Below are 19,817 nucleotides of genomic sequence, written 5' to 3'. Positions count from 1 at the left end.
AAGTGGTGAGTAATTTAAGATTCTCCTCATGTGATTTGTTTGAAATAATTGTAGTCTGCGGAAAATCATCATCTAGCAACTAAGGGCCTGCGCTTATCTTCTGAGATGCAGGGCCTTCTTACAGTATTACTGATATTAGCTCTCAATTCATTTAGTCAGTTGAAGTGGTTGTCATGTTGAAACTGTGTCTCTCTACCCCTCTTAAAATTTCAAAGGTCTGATCCAAACATCTCCACTTGCAGCAATGGGGTACAGATTGAAATCTGTCTTTTTGCTCTTGCCGAACAAATCACCAGTCAATTGTGGGATAAGGAAGGGGATTCCTCTGCCTAAATTTAAGGAGAATGAATGAATGTACGTTTCTCCACCATCCCTGTTTGATCTAAAATCCATGTACAAAGGCCATACCTGGCACACCTGAGGAGGTTTAGAGATGCTGCAAATACAGTAGCTATACTTTTTCTCCTCCAGAAAAGCTGCTTATTCAATGTTGCACATAAGTGCCCTGAAAAGGAAAAAAGGTTTTCATGTATTGCTGATTTGTCAAAAAGAGAAGCCTCCATTGCAAATGCTATGTGCAATTAAGCCAATTGTGCATATGATGTGCAATAATGATTAAGATTTGCATTATTTTATATTGCAGCCTCTGCTTTTTGACAGAAGAACAGGAAACGTAGCTGGAAATACTATATATGCAAATGATTTGGATTGCTTTGCAAATTTTGCTTGTCTGCTTTGTTTATCTATTTATTTACTTATCATTAAACTTGAGAGCCAGTGTGGTGTAGTGGTTAAGAGTGGTAGACTCTTAATCTGGTGAACCGGGTTCGTGTCTCCGCTCTTCCACATGCAGTTGCTGGGTGACCTTGGGCTAGTCACACTTCTTTGAAGTCTCTCAGCCCCACTCACCTCACAGAGTGTTTGTTGTGGGGGAGGAAGTGAAAGGAGAATGTTAGCCGCTTTGAGACTCCTTCGGGTAGTGATAAAGCGGGATATCAAATCCAAACTCTTCTTCTTCTTCTTCTTCTTCTTGTTGGTCGTTTGTTGCCCGAAGGTCTTGAAGCGACTTACAACACATTTAAAAAGGTGAACCTCAATATATTATACCATCTACAAATTACTACAAGAAACACCTATTATTAATTAAGATACAGAGAGAGAGAGAGAGAGAGAGAGAGAGAGAGAGAGAGAGAGAGACAGCCCCCCACAGCAAGATTTGGTAGCACAATAAAACTTTTGTGGATAAGTGTCAGTGTGTACGAATGCAGAATATCCCTATGAATTCTACTCTCAGTAAGGATGTGGGAGATATACAGATATATGCAACTTGAAAAATGTACCTATAACAATGAGACTTAAAATGTTGTCACTTTGTGGGTCAGCACTATCTCTGCTTCAAAGGATTCAGTACTTGGTAAATTATATACCACTCCTGCCAGCCTGTCTCTATAGTGGTACTTTTTGTATATAGTGTCACATTGAGGTGGTTGAAACAAATGGAATAGCGAAAGGAATTTCAATCAACTAATTGAATGTGTGGATTTTAAATATCTCAGTGCTAGTTTTCTTGCCACTTGAGAGAACATCTAGTCTTACCTCATCATTTAGGATGACAAACCAATGAAAAAAGGTGGTTTTATATTGTATAAAATTATATTATACAATAAATCATGTTTCTGCATCTGGGCGACTTTACAAACCATCAATTGCTTATTGATTTGTACAGGGAAGTTTTGTGGTTTGGTTTTATATAATGTTCATCACTTTAGGTCTTAAGATTAATGTGTTAAAATAATAATAATCCAACAGATAAATAAAATTCCAGGAGTGATATAAAGAATCTTTTTTTAAATTGTAAACTGGACTAGGATTCAATTTTGCATGGAATATTTGGGTGTAGCACCTGTTGACTCCAGTTAACTGAGCTGCGGAGAAAGAATGCCATGCAGTTTATGTTGTTCCCTGGAAAACTGAAGCCATTTGACTTCAGTGAGCTACGCCACACATGCTCCCTGTTTGGTTACTGATGAAGACAAGTCTAATAGTAAACATACTTTCAAAACTATAACCAAGATAGCAGTTGCAAACGGGTTACATGGAATCATGGCTGTTGTAGCTGCATTCAACTTTGTTGTGGGGAAGGAAGGGAAAGGAATGTGAGCTGCTTTGAGACTCCTTCAGGTAGTGATAAAGCGGGATATCAAATCCAAACTCCTCCTCCTCCTCCTCCTCTTCTTCTTCTTCTTCTTCTTCTTCTTCTTCTTCGAACACCAACCTGCTATTTTCCATGACATCAGTTTTAACCCCAATTCCTTTAAGGCTCTGTGCTTGTCACTTCTGCTTTGTCCAGATACCCAATTTCATCTTTGAAAAAGCTTCCATTCCTCTTATCAGTGGGAACCCATTCAATGGTGTTAGTATCCTTTTTGATTCTCGGGAGAGGACTAATAGCATTTTTGGGGCTACTTAATACATACATACATATCTATTAGTCATTTCTTGATTACTCAAAACCTGAGCCCAGTTTGGATGATACTGCAGTGATTGAACTTGTTTATGGAGCAAATGCACCAGTCCTGCCTCTACAATCACATGGAAATATGTTGTCTATATAGGGCCTGGGTGCATACAAAACAGTATAATTAATGTGAAAATCACAGTCGCTTTCCTAACTTCTAGAAATTGGCAATGCACCTCAATGCAACTCATGCATTCTTTGACTGACCCAACTATTTGGTTCCCTCCCTGCATTGGTGACGGGGTGAGGTGCCCACCAGCTCCATCTACAAGGCTAGATTGTTCCCTTAAAACAGTGTTTCTGAAACTTGGGTCCCCAGCTGTTGCTGGATCACAACTCCCATCATCCCTGACCACTTGTCCTGCTAGCTAGGGATGATGGGAATCGTAGTCCAGCAACTGCTGGGGACCCAAGTTTCAGAAGAACTGCCTTAATGTATCATCTGAATAGGCCCTTGATGACATACAGCTAAATGCGAAAATATATTACACTGAGAAGTATTGCATTTGAGGAGAGAAGGAAGCTAAAATCTGGAAGAAAGTCTATAAGTAATTCATGAACGAAGTAGTGAGCCCTCTTAAAAATATGGAGGAATAAAATGCTTTTCCTGAACATCTCTCTTCAGGGCTATCCCTTAGGTTCTCAAGCTGGACACTCCAAAATTGTACTTCCCAATAGTTATAGATATGAAATCATCAATGAAACTTGATATGTAATATGTAATTACTTATGTCAGTTGGATATAAGGAATATATATATATACACACATTGAGATTTAAAATGTAATTTTTAAAGACTAGTGATTAATGAACTGACAAAGGTTCACAATGAACATGTTGCTGCCACTGAAATATAAAATAAATAGAAGTTTTGAGAACTTGTGGATGCATATAGAATTGTAGCAAACTCTGCCTCGGGAGAAAGCAAAATTGGATTCTATGGCTGTTTTTGGAAAAAAATGGATATCAAGAATATTAAAACATGGATATGAAAAGTTTAGCTCAGAAGATGGTTCTATTCCATTTTCTTGCTTTCTTTCTCTTACACACACATCATAAAGGATACAGCTTTTCATTTATCGAAAACTTCCTTACAAATCTAGGCAGGTATAAAATCCTATTACTCTATGTGCCACAACTTCTGTGCCTATACTTGTATATATACAGCTCTAGATCATTGGACGAAACCTTTAGATTCTTTTTTCTGGACGTTTTGCTAGCAGACAAATGAGGAACTTGTAAACATTAGCCAAGAAAAGAAAAGAAAAGAAAAATAACAACCCACAGCATGTTTACTAAGAAGTAAGCCCCACTGTGTTTAATGGTGCTTTACTCCCAGATAAGTTTTTACAAGTTTGTAGCCTGGCAGAGCGATACAAACCCATGTTGCACAGGGGGAGGGTGGAGCGTTTGAACTGGGCAGAGGTGCCCCTTTGCCTAGCCCTGCCAGCCTACACTAGCTTTCCATTCAACTGGACCAGAGTCCCTTCTCTTCCACCTGCTGAACAGGTAGGTGCAGGTGCCACCTGGGAACAAGGAAGGAACACAGCTGAGTAGGCCTGAAATCCATTGGGTGGCATGATTGCATCTGGCTCAGTCCCTGCACTAGATGTAGGCTGGTGCAGAGATCTGCCTGCCTTCCTACATTCCACTCCAGCTGCTATCAGCATTAGAATTTTAAGAAATCCAAATTGTAATTCACGGATTCTTGTCCTATATATTCCATATGCTTAGCCTGAGGTTGGCTTCACATATTATCTCCTGCTCTATTGCAGATGGGATCACGTAGTTAGTTCACTGCAGAAGCACAGCTGTCAACTTTTCCCTTTTTTTAAGGGAAATTCCCTTATTCCAAATAGGATTCCTCGCAAGAAAAGGGAAAAGTTGACAGCTATGTGCAGAAGTGAAATTCATAAGGAAGGCAATCCTAACCTCAAGAGTATGACCAAAGGAGTTTCCTTCCAGATAAGTGTACATAGGATTGCACCTATTAAACTTGACTACCAGATTACATTACATTACATTACCCAGTTACAGGTAGGTAGCCGTGTTGGTCTGCCATAGTAAAAACAAAATATAAAATCAAAAAATCCTTCCAGTAGCACCTTAGAGACCAACTAAGTTTGTTCTTGGTATGAGCTTTCGTGTGCATGCACACTTCTGAAGAACCGGGCATGCGCAGCATTTCCGCGCATGCACAGTCCGTCTGATGTCGTGACGTCACGACACCCCTGTCCCCAGGGGGGTGCCTCCGCGCTGCCGTCCCGGGCAGCCAAAAGTCTTCCTCCGCTTCTGACTTCACATGTGGCATACAAGTGCCTTTTCCTACCCTGTGTCTGAAAAAAGAGGTGATATCCTGTTTCTTCAGTGTGCATGCTTAATTTATTTATACTATATAACACAACAAGGTAATTGTCACCATCCTCTTGATCAATTGTAAGTTTGAGAATGCTTTCCCTTTCACATAAGATTCAAGTTTAAGAGAAATTGAAATGAGAGGAATGCATTTATCTTATCCAACAGCAATGCAAATGGTGTTGTTGAGTTCTGTGGCTTTTCTGCAGTTATCACTGCATTGTATCCAATATTTCAGAAAGTTTTTAAAAAAAAAAATAAAAAAAAATCACTAATGGATTTGCTCCTAACCTATGGCAACAGTGCTGGTCAGTTGCCTTCGGTATCACTCGTGTATGCATTGAGCTGATAAGTACTGTAGTTCATTTTCCTCTTGGGCAAGCACAAGAGAGGGTGTTTTTTTTCGTTGTTTTTTTTTTAAAGAAAGGAGAGAGAAAAACCTTCAGACTAATAATTACCTTAGGTTGAGACACAAATAGTGAAATACACTTGATTGCTTTCCAATTCTTAGTAGAATTTAATGAAATATACCTGCCTGTTTCAGCAAGAGGGGAAGGGAATTGTTATCCCCCCCCCCCGATACTGTTAATGTAACTGAATTCCTTTGAACTGTGTTACATTCAACAATACTAGTGTGATAATGTTACAATTAAAGAAAAAATAGGGGTAGAATAATGGCTATAAATATATATGTATATGTATTGTGTGTGTGTGTGTGTGTGTGTGTGTGTGTGTGTATGAGAAAGAGATCAGACCCATGACCCACTTTTCCTTGCACCTTCTTTCATGCCCTGTGCTGTTCCACAAAATCTTCCAAATCTCCCGAGCAGATTTTCAGGAGGTGCTGGGAAAAGAGGGAGCTGAGTAACTACAAACTATAATGCCTTCACTGCTGGAGGTTGTATGCCTCTGAATTCCTGTTGCTGGGAATTGCATGTGGGAAGAGTGCTGTTAAATTCAGGTTCTGCTTTTGGGCTTCCTGTGGGCATCTGGTTGGCCAACTGTGACTGTCAGTTTGCATTTCTTAGTACAGAAAGTATTGATCTGATGTGTAGAGCTCTTTCCTATTCTACTTAATTCAAGAGGGTTCTGGAAGCTTCTCTGTGTGAAAGAAACAAGCAGAAGGTTCATGATGTTTGGGTTATTCCTTCAGAGAAGCTGGGTACAGCTGGCTTCTCTTATATCTCTCTGTCAAGGTCATGCTGACTATAAAAGAAAGTCCAGAAGGATCCTGGGCTTCATTTTCTCTTTCTATCTCTCTTCCTTCTGGTGTGGTGTTTTGTACATAGTATGCTTAGTTGTTAAGGTTTAGACTTATTATAAGTTATTGTAAGTTTAAGTTAAGTCTGCTGCAACTGGATTACTTACGGACAGTGCCAATCCTGAATGTATTGGATTTGTGACCATTATGCTCATTTGCCTTCAGTAGCAGTAAAGCTCTGCTGGATGAAATATTAATTGCCTCTGGTCCATTGGTGGCGGGGGGGGGGATTCCTCCAATGTCTTTAAGTTTTTACTCTGATAACTATACGTTGAAGTTCTGCTCTGGATCAATATTGAGTAGAATTTCATGACGGTGACAACAGGATGCTGGACTAGATAGGCTTTTGACCTGATCTAGCAGGCTTATGTACCATCATTCCCCCCCCCCCGTTGACCATGAAGCAAGAAACTTGTGTTTTCCCCCTAAGGATAGTGGCAGACCTGGGTACTTCATTCCTTGCATATTCCTTCTTCCCCTTCTTATTTGTAACCTGAAACCCATATAGCACCTTTAAAAAAAAAAAAAGCCTCATTTGGATGTTTGCTTTCTTTCTGCTATATTTCATCTTGCACCTGTGCCCGGATGTAAAATCCATGGTTTGCAAACTTCCCCCTTGCTTTGTTTGCCATTGAGCCTGATGACGAGAAGTCAAAAATTTGCAAGCTATTTTATGATATTTTGGTTGGACTAATAATAAAGATGTTGTCCAAATATGAATTTGGACATATTTTCAGTTCTGCTGAAATTGATAGGGCTTATTCCCAAGGAAATATGCACCAGATTATAGCATATAGTGCCATAATTCTATGCAAATTTGCCTGTGAGTAAGTCCTATTAAACATGGTGAAGCTTACTTCTGAGCAAATATGTATAGAATGGTGCCATAAGTGACTGAACAATGTTCTACTGAAAATTGTCATAATGAAAGGATAACGCTACAGAAAAGCTTGCAAATCCTGAGTAGAATGTGGCAGCTGCTACAAACTGAACTGCTACACTGCAGTGGTTCAGGACAGTGAAGAAGAACATTGCATCTAATTGAAACTGCAGGAGAAATGTAGGGAGGCAGAATTGGAATTTGTCCAGGACACCAGGGTTAACATGCCTACCCCCTTTTTTAAAAAAAAAAAAAAGATGGAGAGAAAGGAAATGTTTTGATGCTTGTTGATATATTTCACCCACACAGCATCTCTTAAGCTAGTTGCAAATAATAGGCAACGTGAAGAGAGGAGAGCCTTGAAATTTTCCTTCCTAAGGAAATATTGCTCCCTGAAATGTTCTTCATTAAGAACAGGCTTGGCAAACACCCTCTTTCCTCTAGGTAGCAAAGTGATTAATAAAAAGTTAAGGATGTGGAGGTACTGCAAATGTGTATAGCAAATTTAAAACCCAGCAAATCGTTGTCAATGTTAATGTGGCAAAAATCAAAATTCCTCATTGGCCATGAAGCTCAATAAGTTATACTGGGCTTCTGTGAGGATTAAATTGTATACATCTCGTGTGTATTGATTGATCCTCGAAGAAAGGACAGAACTATGTATGTTGATAATACTTACTGAAATTGTGAGGTTTAATTTTAATCTATTTGCTTTCCAAAATTCATGTTGGATAGAGGACGTAATTTGCTATGCAGATCAGCTGTTCTAATGAGTGTCTGTTTCTTGTGGGATTTCCTCACATCCATATTAGTTTGATGAGGTGGATAAAGCACAATCCTTACATTAATGTGTGTGTGTGTGTGTGTGTGTGTGCGCGCGCGCTTCAAGTCTTTTGTAGTTAGGATTGAGTCATATATGATTAAATTTAAAGCCATCTATAACTGGCTTGTAATTCATAAACATCCCACATGGATTTGGGCCCGCATATGTTCACATGATGGGGACGCAGTTGGCGGTGTGGTCTAAACCACTGAACCTCTTGGACTTGCCGATCAGTCCCAGCTCCTGCCAACCTAGCAGTCTGAAAGCACGCCAAAAAGTGCAAGTAGATAAATTGGTACCGCTCCAGTGGGAAGATAAACGGCGTTTCCGTTCATTGCTCTGGTTTCGGTGTTCCGTTGCGCCAGAAGCAGCTTAGTCATGCTGGCCACATGACCCAGAAAAACTCTCTGCGGACAAATGCAGGCTCCCTTGGCCTGTAAAGCAAGATGAGTGCCACAACCCCAGAGTCACCTGAGACTGGACTTAACTGTCAGGGGTCCTTTACCTTTACCTTTTTTGTGTTCACATGAGGCTTCATGTTGTGCAGCAGAACACAGGCCAGAGATGGAAAGCACCAAAGGGACATTGATGCTGCTATGTGGTTTGGTGGTAACTTCAAGTCAAAGACAAAATTGAGTCCTAATTCATTGCTTCTTAGCTCATTGTGGCAGCGATTGACCTCCTTTTTCTTTCCTTTTGTGTCACTGCCCAAGATGCGGTAGAACTCGTGGCAGCTGCCAACTGGAGCTGGCTATCTGCCCCCCCCCCCCCGCAAAAAAAAAATACCACTTGGAATAATAATACTTCATGACATAATATTGTTCCCCAGGACAGGGTTCTCTTGACTGCCTGGATGGAGGATATAAAGGAGCACGTGAGTGTGGGGGGAGAGAGAAAAATACATTCATTACTTCACTTGCTTTTGTTTCAAGCCCCTCCCATCACTGGCATGGGGTTTCTGGAAGATAACCCAAAAGGCTCTGGTCTGGGCATGGGGGGGGGAGAGAGATTCCCTTGCCTCTGTTCTGCTCAGTGATATTTGTCCTTGGCTTCCTTCAGGCTTCATGTGCTTCTCTGAGCCATGTCTTCAGTTCCTCAATGCCCATAAACTTCTTGCTTTTCCTTCAGCTGATCCAGAGCCACACACTCAATCTACTCCTAGGCCAGAGCCAAGGGGGATCATGGCATCTGACAGAACAATTACCTTAGTGTGATGTTGAATTCCTCCCAGTATCCCCACAGCTCCCAGCAAAAAGTCACAACACTTTACCAGTGCTGTTTTTCTAGACAAAGAGGTGCTGGAACTCACCATGAACTTATCCCTTGTTCTCTTAGAAGGGCAATGATGCCCACCCGAGAAGTGTCGGAGCTGAGCTGTGGTGAGCTCTGGCTGAAAAAAATATTGTCCTTTAAACATTCTTTAAAAACATAATTTTACCTCAGAAACAAAATGGCTTCCCTACACACACATGGTAGAAAGCGACTGAACAAAGCGTGATAATTTCATACTAAGCCTGTTGTCTCGAAACATCCTTCATGGCAGCCTCAACCAAATTCCCCAACAACGTTAAAAAGAGATCCCTAATTTTGATTCTAATGTGACTCCAATCACACAGTGTGTATGTCTGTAAGATCGGTTCAGCACTCAATCTGGTATCACTAACTCCTGGAAATCAACTGCTTTACATCTTGTAAAAGCAGCTGAAGTTCCGCATGTGCTTTGTTTAAGAAGAGGACACTAGGTTCACATAAAGGACAAGTACAAGACAAAACAAAAACTCTTAGGGGTAAACTAAAGAAAAGAAATTCCCCTCCAGCAGATTCATAGAGATAACTGTGTTATCAGTAGAGATGTGCCTTCCCTAATGCTGAACGTTACATGACTTGCACTGACAAGATTAGCCCCAGTTGAAATGAGAAATAAATAAAAGGCAAAGCCTGCTTTCCCACCCATGCAATTTGTTGAAGGAGCAACAAAGTAATGTGCTAATGTAAATAAAACGGACTGATTGTACTGCACGTCAAGGCCCCGGCACACCTCCAAGAATAATAAAAATACATTGATACAGAATTTTAGGTTAAAGGTTAATGAGCTGGCCACACTTTCTGCAGAAGCAAGTCAGCAATACCAAAAGAGAATGTCCCACTACCCAAAGAGACCAGGCTGGTGGAAATGTGAGACGGCCTTTTCTGTGGCAGTACCTAACTTATGGAATTCCCTCCCTAGAGAGGTTAGACTTGCCCCATCCCAGATGACTTTTAGTTGGGCAGAAATATCATTTTTATTCTTCCTGGTTTTAGTGTGTATGTGTTTGGTGTTATTGCTGTTGAGGGTTTAAGATTAAATCTTTAACGTTAAAAGTGTTTGACGATGTTTTCAGTTTTGTTATTGTTTCAACTTTGTGTGTGTGTGTGTGTTTTCTTTCCTGTGTACTACCTTGAAAACATCTGTGAGAGCCTGACCAACTGCCAGAGCTGTACTGAATGCATATCTTTATTGTGAAATGAAATATGTGATGTTTGTCACGTTTTAACATGCCTTGGAAACAGCCTTTGCCCATCAGAATCAATTTTGAATGTTGATGTGTGCTTTGATAAAGATGAAATATAGTCATAGAAGTTTTAAGGATTGCATTTTCTCCAAATATATTTATTATAAAATGGAAAGGCAATAAATGTTTTGTATAAAACACAGTCCTTCTGTGTGCCTTCTATTAATTCAAGAATATGTGTACAGTATGCATTAGTTTGGCATCTCATGTTTTTCCGTACTCAGCTCTGTTAGAAAGAAAGAATTTGATATTCAAAATAACTCTCTAGTAAAGTTTTATCTAGCCCCCCCCCTGTTTTTCTTCACTGTGTATATTTGACTATAATTGACAAGCTGTTCCAAGGAATTAAGTATTCCCCAGCTAGATGGCCTTTGTAAAGAGGAATATCCTTGAAGGTAATCAACAAACTGAAACACAGCATGTTTTCTTAGCTTGTAATTCCTGATAAATCAATACCAGGCAAACATTCTTACTTTAAAGGTTAAATACTTTAAGCCCTTTGGTAGTAATTGAGTGTATTTTCAAGAGAGGTTTAATTTTGATGGGAGTGGGGTTTTTTTTGGTGTGTTCCTCCCACCCCCATCAATTCCAATACTTCAATCCTCATACTCGTGACAGCAAATATTGTAGATTGCTCAGCAGCAGCTCATACTGGATCCAAATAAATATACACAGATGCTTCTGTGAGAATAAATGCCCCCAAATACTACATCTTTTGGATCTTCAAGTGGGGAAGCTGGTATAATTGTGTACAATCTTACACAGTCCACTCTAAAAGTCTTGCCTTTTTAAAATACTGTTAACTTCAGAGTTTATTGTTGCAGTAGATTGGATGTCATTCTACTGCCCTGCCAATTTTATTAGACATAGGCCAGGATCCAATGAACTACCCGAGCCATCTCAAAGGCTTGGAGGTGCCCACAACCCAGTGCCAAATGGCATATGTGCCTCTGCAAGTTCTCTGTGGCATGGGAGACTGCTGTTTGCAAAGCATAATTCCAAAACTCTTTGAGTGTACAGAACTAATTATATAGTTCTTTAGATCTTAGTGTTGTTTTGCTTCCATTTTGAAAGCTATTATGAGAACAAGAATATCGGATAAAGTTTATTTTGTCTTCCTTTTCTGCCGAATCTTACAAAAAGAGAGAGCAAGAGAGCTGGGGGAAGACATCTGTTATTGCTCTGCTATTTGAGGAGTCACCAGTGTCAAAATCAAAGGGAGCCAGATTTTAGCCCCCTTACATTTTGTGCTGGTTCCCTGAGCCACTGGTTTTAGAAGGTGGGGAGATAACTATGGATTGTATCAAACAGTGGTGTGACCAACCATCATACTCACTTGGAGGCCTCTGTGTTCCTGAAAACCTTGTCTGGTGTGCTAGGGTTCCTCTGAATAGTGTCCACTGTGTAACAGGGAGTGCAAAATTGCAAGCATTGTGCATTTTGCTGTAACAATCTTCCCCAGTCCTCTAGCTGACCACGCAGATGCTTTTAATTTAAAAGGAATGTGTGAGAATAATCTTTTAGAACTATATTCCATTTCCAACCATTCCTCATCCAGAAATGTACTTAACCGAATTAATGCAGGACATGTTTTACACTCGTCAATGTGTTCCATATAGATATTGATCAACAAAGCCAGCAAGAGAAGTTTTGACATATTTGACAAGTGACAAGATCAAGTCACTGTACTTAAAGGTGAACTGCAAAGACATTTTAAAAAACCCAGATCCTTAAGGTGGGGGGGGGGGAATCAAAAATCTATATTTTGTGTGCTGCATTGAAATTTTCAAGACGTAACATATATAAGTAAAGCAATATTTTTTTTAACCAATACAGCAGTTTCATGAGTTGCAAAACATGCACATTGTTTCATTAGATTTAGATGCAACAGTTCAATCCTATGCATGTTTACAACAACAACCAAAAGTTCCACTGAGTTAGGCAAATGGTTAGCATAGGTTACCAGCTTTTGGAAGAGGGAAGTTGCAGGGCTGAGCCCGTTTATGATCGCTGTATTTGCAGCAACTTTATTGACTCTCCTTTCTGCCCCAGCTACTTAGTGTAGCAGAACCACTCTATAAGGCCCCACCAGTTGTGGGGGAGATTTGGGTTGTGACCTTCGTATATAAAGGTGATGGCACAGGAAATGGGCAATATCACAGGCAACAAAGCACATGGAATGAAATGTATTTGTGAATTATTCTTGCAAAAAAGAAAAAAAAAGATTTTTCTATTCCTCAATATGTAAAGAAGTCTCAATTTTATAGTGATATGGTGGGAGAATGTTCAGAGTGGTATTGCTTTTGCAGTATTTACGGACAAGCTACCTTCCGGAGAATTATTGCAGCAAACATGCAATTGGATAATACTCTCAGAAAATGGAATTTTCATATCTCATGAAGTATTGCATTTGTTTTTTAAAATCTCGAAATTATTAGATTTGTAACAAATAAACTCATGAGAGTTGAAGTTTCCAATATTTTCAGCTAGAAGGTTTATTCCTTAAATAAAGCAGAATTTATGAACAGTGATAGCTAAAGTAAAAAGCGCAGGAAATAAGGTTATACTCAAGGGAAAGCTATGTTTACCAAATGTATGGTTGTTGTTGTTTTTTTAAAAAAACCTCTAATCTGGCCTCATAATAATATTGCTGTACACAAAACAGAAGTCAGTGTGTTTCCCTGTTAATCAGTCGGCCACTATTGTCCCCATATACATTCTCTCACACCCCTTGTTGCTTTTCATACTGACTCACCTACCTGTTCCATGCATCAAGGCTGTGGAACTTGTGTTGTCATACTACAAGTCCCATCATCCTTGATCACTGCCCATGCAGACTTGGGTGATGGGAATTGCAGTCCTTCACTGGTAAGGCCAGAGGTTCCTCATCATTTCCATATGGTCAAACCTTTCGTGGCACAATAAATTCATTTGTGTGTGCGTGTGCAGAAAGGTCATTGTTTCCTTTGAAATAAAAGCCACGCTCTCAGGTAACTTGCATTGCGCTCTCTGTGATAAACACCTGCATCTGTAGCCATATCAGTGCTATTTGGCAGGAAAAATCTGGTTAAAAGATATTGGTCAGGCCATATGGATGGCTTTTCACTCCAGCAATGGATTTCACACAGGTCTGTTCTGAATCTGTGTGCATAAAATGCACAGATTCAGGCATGGCATAGGAGCATGGCACACATGTACCATATTGGCCTGAATATAAGCCCCACTTTACCCCCAAATTCCGACCGTGAAAAGTTAAAGTGTGGCTTATATTCATGACCTTATGGTATGCAGCCAGGAGCGCAGGGCAAACAGTGCCAGTAGCACAGCAAAGTGGTGCCCGCCTCGTGCGTAGACCCCCATCCTCTCCCCCAAGGCCAGGAAGAGAGAGAGCGAGGAAGGGGAAAGTCGATTGGCAACACAGCGCGACTCCCCCAACCACCCAACATGCAGCCAAGAGCAGCGAGGAAGGGCATAGCTTATATTTATTTTCCCCCCTCCAATTTTAAAGGTGCGGCTTATATTCGGGTGTGGCTTATGTGTTATTGTTATTGTTCAGTCGTTCAGTCGTATCCGACACTTCGTGACCCCATGGACCAGAGCACGCCAGGCACGCCTATCCTTCACTGCCTCTCGCAGTTTGGCCAAACTCATGTTAGTAGCTTCGAGAACGCTGTCCAACCATCTCGTCGTCCTCTGTCGTCCCCTTCTCCTTGTGCCCTCCATTTTTCCTAACATCAGGGTCTTTTCCAGGGAGTCTTCCCTTCTCATGAGGTGGCCAAAGTACTGGAGCCTCAACTTCAGGATCTGCCCTTCCAGTGAGCACTGAGGGCTGATTTTTTTAAGAATGGATAGGTTTGATCTTCTTGTAGTCCATGGGACTCTCAAGAGTCTCCTCCAGCACCATAATTCAAAAGCATCAATTCTTCGGCGATCAGCCTTCTTTATGGTCCAGCTCTCACTTCCGTACATTACTACTGGGAAAACCATAGCTTTTCGGCTTATATTCAGGCCAATACAGTGCTTTTTTTTCCAAAAGGAAGGAAAAACTGTAAATAGAAGGGGATGAGAATTCTTTAAATCATACAGTCATTTTCTTCTCTTTTTGTATCCTTCAATCGGATTTGGTTTGAAATTGTATACTTTTATGGTTTTTATGTTCCCAAGTTACAGAAGACGATTGGAATTTTTGTTTCATTAAAAAGCAAATAGATTTGTATGCCATTCTGATTCTTTAAAAAAAGAAAAGAAACGTGATTCAAGTACTGATTAAAACAATACACTTCTTTATTTTCTTTTAGCTCTCTGTCCTGAGACACAACAGCAGGATGTGCCTTGGAGAAGGGTAAGTAACCGAGTTTGGTATATGTAAGAGGGCCTCAGGATATGTGTTTTGTTTGTCTCTCTCTGTGGGTGTGTGGGTGTGCATGCACAGTAGATACATTTGATCTAGCTACATTATATAGACATCATTTTAGCACTATTTTTTCTTTACTAAACTCTGATATACTTGGTTTGTGTGTGCTTTTGGAGAAAAAATATATATTTATATTCAATAAACAATTTCCCAAAACGCGATGCACTCCAGCCATTAAGTCTTCAAGGCACAGAGTGTAGAATTCAAGAATACAACCACAAACAGGATGGCAAGGGGTGCTGGTAATGTAGTTGGGAGTTTATTTGGGCTGTGGTGTGTGCAGCCCCCATCCTCCATTTCAAAATTACCACCCTGAAACTTCTAAAAAAGTTCTCCAGGTGCGTTTTCTGGTGGTAATATAGTTTCTGGAGAAATTGCTTTTAATACAGTCATACCTCACGTTGCGAACGCTGCGGGTTACCTTTTTTTGGGTTGCTCTCGTGCCAAACCCGGAAGTACTGGAATGGGTTACTTCCAGGTTTCAGTGCTCGCGCATGCACAGAAGCACCGAATCGCAACCCACTCGTGGGTAGAAGTGGAACTGCCAGTTGTGAACGCTGTGGGTTGTGAACATGCCTCCTGCACAGATCATGTTTGCAACCCGAGCGTCCACTGTACAATGATTGTGAGGACAATGGGGCAAATGTCTAAGAAGAAGCAGAGGAAAGGAAGCAGGTGCTTCAGGAAAGTTATTAGGAAAGAAAACAGAACCCTGAGAAGAGGTAAGAATGGTTCCTATTCATAGCCCATCTCCAGCCTCTGTTCAGTGACCATGTATCTCCTAAATTCCATCCCTTCCGTGCAGAACACACAGAGTTAACTTACAGACGTTCCAAAACAATAGCCCCACTTGCAGTTACGTATAAGCTAAACAAGCTATAGCTTAGGGCCCCACTCTCTTGGGGGCCCTCAAAAAAAATTAAAGGGAAAAAACTGGATGTACATTTCCAAAATATAAAATAAAAAACAAATAAAATAAAACCTACATGCAGCAACAGTGTTTTGTGTTGTGTAGGCTTCTATGATGTGAGTAATGGGCCCTGCCTGCTAGCCTGCTTCCTAAAATATCACTGGTTTGCTCATTTCTTTATATAGGGCACACGAAGGCTGTCCCCATGAGGTGGGCCTGGGGGGTTCCAGAATTCAGTAGCCTTTCCCACTCAACACACATGGACATTGTCGAGGAGTGACCAGCCCAAGGATGGTGCGAAATTAACCTGTGCTGCTTTGCTCTCCTGCATCACCAATTATCATTGCATGGGTTGAATAGGATTGCTTTATACACTGTGATGTTTTCACCCAGAGGCATCCTATGTAGGTCATATAGGGTTAACAGACACATCTGTTTTGCTCAGCAAAGCCCCCCGCACCACCTCTGGTTCGTTCAAAGCAAACCAAAGAAGCCAAGTGACATATATTACAGTCTGCCAAGCATTCTTAATAATGCATCTGCAGAATAGAAGCCTAAATATTCACAGTTAACAAAAGTGGTCGTGCAACCCTCATGCATTTGAATTTTTGGATTTTTTTTAGGGTAGTGAACCAGAAAAATGGTCATTGATCCAAGCTATTACATATATGAATATTTTAATTTATTATGGGTTTTTAATTTTTTTTAAAGAACGTCACATTTAAATCACTTGTGTTTTGGTTTTAAAAAAAGAGAGAGCAAGAGTGCAAATATTTTATGTTTACTGATCTTAAAGATGTGGTTCAACCCCTGTGTTTCAGGAGTCACATCGTCCTTTATTTTTAAGATTTCACTTCAAGTATGTTTACCGGTAAATAACATTTGCGGCTGGAATTTTTCTTGGCCGTTGCAGCAGTCACAAATCAAATATTTTCAAACGCTTAAATATATGATATGAAACCTGATCCCATGGCAAAAGTAAAAAAGGCTATTATTAAAAAATTAAAAATCTAAAATAATCTTTTTCCGGTTCATAATCATAATACTGGGAAATTCAATATTTCTGCTCAAACAAAGAGGCTGGTAGACATATTTACAAAAGGCCTTATGATGTTTGCAGTTGACTTTGCAGAAGACAACATTTATAAAACCTTTACAGTGCCTGACAGGTGCCATGAATTCTCCTGAGGATTACTACATTCAGATATTGTCTTTCATTTGAACTTCAAACACACATTTTGCTAGGGAGTGTATTTTAATAGCTTCTGGAAATTAAAACCTTTGTATTTGTGTCATTCTAATATTCTCTATGAATTTACTTTTGGGAAACAAATTGCTGCAAAGCTAAATGCAATTATAATTTTGTTTAAGTAGAAAAAATGAATAAATGTAATAAGGATACACGGGGGAAACTAAGAAACATGAGTAGTTCCTGTGACTGTTTCTTCGAAGAAAGAAACAGTGAATGGGGAAGAGTTGCAGGACTCCCATTTTTTAAAAAATAAAATAAAAATGCATGGTAACCTAAACAGTTTTCATAAATTTGGAAATCCGGGTTTTACATTACAAGTTGATCCAAGTCTAATCATCCTTATACTAGATCAACTGACTTAAGTGCCACTGATTTCAGTGGGGCTACTTCAAGTTTGAGCAGTCTGGATCCAACTCTAGATGTTTTACAGACATATGAATGATGGTAGTTAGATTTTACAGGGGCAGGGTGCAATCCACATAACCCTATGCAGATGATTAAAAAGTGATCCTGGTCGCATGATCACTTCCTAGGATTAATTTACTAATTCTGGCCAAGAAGCTTTCTAAGCTGAGAATTTGATCCATTCCAGTAAAGCAGGGGTCGGCAACCTAAGGCCCATGGGCCACAAGCGGCCCATGGGGGGTTGTTTAACCGGCCCCCCAAGCCACCCCCGAACCGAGCCGCCTGCTCGGCGAGTCCCTGTGTGCTGCGCTAAACCGGCACTGCACGGTGCAGGGACTCGCATCCGCAGTGCCAGAAATCACGTCTGTGCATGCGTAGACACTGAAAATCTCATCTGCGCAGATGCCAGAAATCGTGGGTGCGTGTGCTCATGTGCGTGCACAATCTAGCCCATGGAGGGATCTCCGCTGGAGTGAACCAGCCCAGGTGAGATCTTGCCGACCCCTGCAGTAAAGCAACGTCATTATTGATAACAGACAAACTTAGCTCATATGAATCTCTTAATAGCAGAAGCTTCACCTTTCCTGGTTATCACTTTTGAAGCCTAAATGGGTTAGCACCCAAATGTTTAAATTCTCCAGTGTGAGCCTGCCCATCATTTCAGGCCACCTGGGGCAGTTGTCTCGTATACCCTTCCCTCCATCTGAAATGTGGCAAGTGGGAACATATGAGAGGGTCTCCTCTGTTGCTCTGCCTAACCTGCAAAATCCCTGCCCAGATCCTCTGTCTGGCTCTGTTTCCCGCAACATTCTGTCACTAATTAAACATTCTGGCAACAATTATTTCAGCAGGACTTCAGCATGGCCAGGATTTTATTTCATTAATTTTGACTTTTCTCATGTTTGTTGTTTTATAAGGGGAAGGAAAAAAAAACCTGCTGCCCTCTGTCAATTTATATGCTTTTGTTTCTACCTGATTGTTTTTAGTCTGCTACATAATCCACCTTGGGTTTTGGACTGAAACAGGAGGACAGGGTATTATGGTTAAAAATTAATGAATGAATAATATCAATCATTTCATCCTCGTGCAATCGATCACTTCTCCTAAGCACTGGTTCATGACTGAGACTGATGCTCTGGGATCTGCAGCAAATGAAACAGACAGCTGGGAGATTTGCCAGCATATTTTAGCCACCTTATTCTGAAACTTTATGTGCCAAGTGAGCTCTCAGATATAGGAAAGTCTACAGACAGAGATATCATATTTTTAAACACTTGAGATGTCAAGTCTGACCACTTCACCCAACATAACAATAAAAAGTTGCTTGACGAGATTTCCAGAAGAGTAGCTGTCGTTATTCTTCCATAACAAACTTATTAAATGAACTTGGAACATAAGACAGTATATTCCACCTCAATTCTCATGTTTCTGTTGGACATGGCAATTTTGCCACAATCATTTTGAATGACAGATACATTTGAATGAATCCATTGAAACCTAGGGTTCATTCTTGCATGGGAACTGCCAAGTCTCACTATATCTGCATCTGAACAAAATAATAATAATAAAAATCCTTCCAGTAGCACCTTAGAGACCAACTATGGTATGAGCTTTCGTGTGCATGCACACTTCTTCAGATACACACAAAAGCTCATACCAATAACAAACTTAGTTGGTCTCTAAGGTGCTACTAGAATGATTTTTCAAAAAAAATTGTTTCAACTACAGCAGACAAACACGGCTACCTACCTGTAACTATATCTGCATCTATACAAGCAATGTATTCACATATGAGGAAATCGGTTCATGGTGACCTCACCGTGACTACACATTTGAGGCTGCAAAATGACCCCTTTCCAGCAAGCTGAAAGAGGCATGACTGAGCCACCAACGCTCATGATGTGGACAATTTCACCTCTAGTCAAGCAGTCTTTGCAACAATCCAGAAACCTGTGAATCCTATTTGACCAGAAACAATCACGCAAAATGAATGTCTACATGCTGGAATTCTGAGCAAGCCCAGTAAACAACATCAGTACTTCAAAAGTGGTCCTGCTGCCTGATTGTGATGTATAGGTAAAGGTAAAGGGACCCCTGACCATTAGGTCCAGTCGTGTCCGACTCTGGGGTTGCGGCACTCATCTCGCATTACTGGCCGAGGGAGCAGGCGTACAGCTTCCGGGTCATGTGGCCAGCATGACAAAGCCACTTCTGGCGAACCAGAGCAGCGCACGGAAATACTTTCCCGCCAGAGCGGTACCTATTTATCTACTTGCACTTTGACGTGCTTTCAAACTGCTAGGTGGGCAGGAGCTGGGACTGAGCAATGGGAGCTCACCCCGTTGCGGGGATTCGAACTGCCGACCTTCTGATCAGCAAGCCCTAGGCTCTGTGGTTTAACCTATAGCGCCACCTGCATCCCTTATTGTGATGTATATCACTCAACAA

At 40.7% G+C, this 19,817-nt stretch overlaps 1 long non-coding RNA gene across 1 annotated transcript in view; it reads left to right on the top strand.

The window, feature by feature from the left end:
- LOC117061279 overlaps window positions 1-19,817 on the top strand; it is a 158,349-nt gene that overhangs the window by 75,854 nt on the left and 62,678 nt on the right. The window contains exon 3 of the long non-coding RNA XR_004428060.1: window positions 14,687-14,730. This is a non-coding gene — a long non-coding RNA (uncharacterized LOC117061279). The remainder of the gene's footprint in view (window positions 1-14,686; window positions 14,731-19,817) is intronic.

Source organism: Lacerta agilis, chromosome 16, assembly GCF_009819535.1.
Source record: "Lacerta agilis isolate rLacAgi1 chromosome 16, rLacAgi1.pri, whole genome shotgun sequence".
Lineage (NCBI taxonomy): Eukaryota > Metazoa > Chordata > Lepidosauria > Squamata > Lacertidae > Lacerta > Lacerta agilis.
Note: the sequence above shows the minus strand (reverse complement) of the source record. Positions and strands in the feature narration are given on the sequence as shown.